This window comes from Cyprinus carpio, chromosome B22 (genome assembly GCF_018340385.1).
Source record: "Cyprinus carpio isolate SPL01 chromosome B22, ASM1834038v1, whole genome shotgun sequence".
Lineage (NCBI taxonomy): Eukaryota > Metazoa > Chordata > Actinopteri > Cypriniformes > Cyprinidae > Cyprinus > Cyprinus carpio.
The window spans coordinates 28438681-28441629 of record NC_056618.1 but is presented as its reverse complement, the minus strand read 5'-3'; the positions used below and the strand labels follow the sequence as shown (position 1 = coordinate 28441629).

Below are 2949 nucleotides of genomic sequence, written 5' to 3'. Positions count from 1 at the left end.
CACCGTTCCGGGACTACTCCTGATCTACGGCACCTGAGCGAAACGGCTGGACGACAACGTGAACTGGCAGACAGACCATGATCAAACCAAGGCTAAAGCCACAGAGAGCCAACCAGGATCATCGGTGCTCTTGCCCATAGAGTGAGAGTGGCCTCACCAGCAGGACAAACAGGATATATCAGACTAGCAGACTCCTTTTAACTACGAGCGGCATGAGAAACCAACAACCTACCAGAATGCCCTCCTACTAAGAGAAATGCCAAGATCTCGGGAAAGTTCACCTTTCCAGCCAGCCAACTCGTCTGAAGTGCATTGCCAGGTCACAAAGATCAGGCCTGACATCTCAGCTGGTTGCGAGAACCCAGTCTCAAGGTCAGACCGGCCCATGACCCAGATCTTTTCTAACCAGCCACTTACCACAGGGCCAGCCATTCCATCACCAAGTAATGGCATCACCCACCCACTTCAGCTGATGGCTGCACATCCAGAATGATCCAACACCTTTCAGCACACAAACCCAGTACCAGGACTCCTGAGGAGCCCAATTGAAAAGGGGGGCAACCAGGAGACAGCATTTTGGAAAACAAGGCGAGATGTGAAGCTCTGGTGACACTGAAGTAAACCCAACTTTTATGTCACTTATAACTCTTTGACAGACCCCATGCTGAAGCTCAGAAACAGAACTGAACTCTTAAGGCCCAAAGGTGTGCACTGAACACGCAGTCATACACGCATACTAACTTCTCATTGATAAAGAGCTGCTGGATCACATTGACCCTTTGCTGAACTTGAGACTGCCAAAACTCCAGGCTGAAGTGCAAAACCCCTGCCACTTCAGCCAGACAGGTCACACAGGCAGACTGTCAGGTCACCGAGATCATGGGAAAATCTCACAGCCAGCCATGAAAATATGGCCTTAAGCCTCACACTCTTCAAAGCACGCACCAAGCACACACCAGACCTGCCTTTGCAAGCAAGTGCATGAGCTTCCCTATGAGGTCTTGTTGCTTGTGAACCATGGTCACTGCCAAGGACACCTGCATTTTAAACCTAAAGTAAAATAACCAAAGCTCAATCTGCTACGTCCTGGTTCTTGCAGACCTCGCAATCCCCTGGGGAAGCCCTGTCAAGTGCGAGACCTTCCTGCCAGACCATACTAGACATTTACTCTGTTGAATATATGAGACTGCAGTCCCAGCATATAGCAAAATGGGGGCCGCTGTTCAGCTCAACAGACAGCATGGCCAAACCCTCAACCACAAACCTTCAAGGGAATGGAGGGAACCCGGCCTCAACGCCATGCCTGATTTACCAAGGAGTTGCTGAGTTTCACCTGACAGCAGGATTCACCAACCACTGGATTTAGTGCTGGTCTCCACCACCAACATCGCCAGAACTAAAGGGGTGCCCACTTCAGCAGAACACTGTTCTGACCAGAGCACGCACCACTCAGTGATGACAAATAGCATTCAGCTTCTGCACTTCCTGAACCATTCAGCCATTCTCCAGTCACAACTGAACACGGAAAGTGATCACAGAGATGTGCTACCAAACTTTAATGGCCCCTCAACAGCCAACTCCTTAAATGGTACAGAGGACCAATACCCCCAAAAGCCACACATGGTCAATGGTGCCCTCTTAAGGATGTGGTAAATGCTGAGGCACTCGTGTGTGAAGCAGAGCAGGTGTGTTTTGTGGGTTAACAGCAAATCTCTCTCCCACAGCAACACTGCAAGCTGGACTTCCAGTCATCAAAGTACAAGTGACAGCCATCCAGATCACCCCTTCAAATCGTGATCGACTCACAAGAAGTGCATCAGACAACTCCTGGATTTACACAGACTTCAAATTATGCCAAGCTCAGCTTCCTACTTGGCTAAGAAAAGATAAGTTTGCCACAATGAACAAGAAGCCAGTCCGGGCACCAACATCTGTCCCAGGTGTGCAACAACATCACAAGTAAGCATGATTCAAACATCTATACTTGAAGGTGTTAGGACACTCAAACCGACCGAGTCCTGACAGGCTCCTTGCCAAAACAGGTGCATTGCATGGTGAGCTATGGTCTCAACCAAGACCCCCCCACCCTCCCATGACATGACAGTCATAACCCACAGGAGATCAACTTTCACCTCCATGGTACCCACCTTGCAGCCCTGGCACTAACCTTACAACTATCCATGGATGGCATTGCTTAAATGCAAACCTCTGACACCTCAATAAGGACTATTCTTTGCCACCTCCCTAACCCCTCCAACCACCCTATCACATCTGCTCAACTTGCTGCTACTCCAGCCCTCAAACTACTGCACAATGTCAAAAACATGCTGCGTGTGATGAACAACAGCAAACCCAAACCACAAAGCCCCACTACAACACACTCCACTTTTGGTTTGCAATCACTAAACAACACTTAGCTGTTCCACTACATATGGGCTTATAACACCATACAGATCTGTTTTAGCCCTAACTTTTCAGTCTGCCAGCATGTCACAGACTGCATACCCCACTGCCCAGGGAGGAGATGTGAACACCTGGCTAAGAGGCATTACAGATAGACCACTGTTATTATTCTGAGTAATAGTCATGATTCGGAAGAGACTCCTGACACATGACTCAAGCCAGAATCACAATCATGGGGAGCTAACCAAGTTTCCTAAGCTACGCCTTCACAGTCAAGCTGACACCGAGCGACAAGCACTGCACCCATCTTCAGAAGGAGCTGACACATGCCCAAACCGCATAGACAAGCTGGCAGTGAAAGTCCAGGATGATTTCAAGCATCAGATCACTGAGTTCCTGAGAGAGCTATTGCACATCTCACACTGCACAGACAAGCTCAAAGTGAAAACCCAGGATAAACTCAAGGTACCAGATGGAGTAAAGCCGGAAAGGACCTGAGAAAACATCTCCAGTCTGCAGAACAGCTACTAGAGAAAGCCAAAACAC

At 48.9% G+C, this 2949-nt stretch overlaps 1 protein-coding gene across 1 annotated transcript in view; it reads left to right on the top strand.

Annotated features, from left to right (window-relative positions):
* LOC109095006 (CD276 antigen homolog) overlaps positions 1-2949 on the top strand; it is a 467477-nt gene that overhangs the window by 243848 nt on the left and 220680 nt on the right. The gene's annotated exons all lie outside the window — the stretch shown is intronic.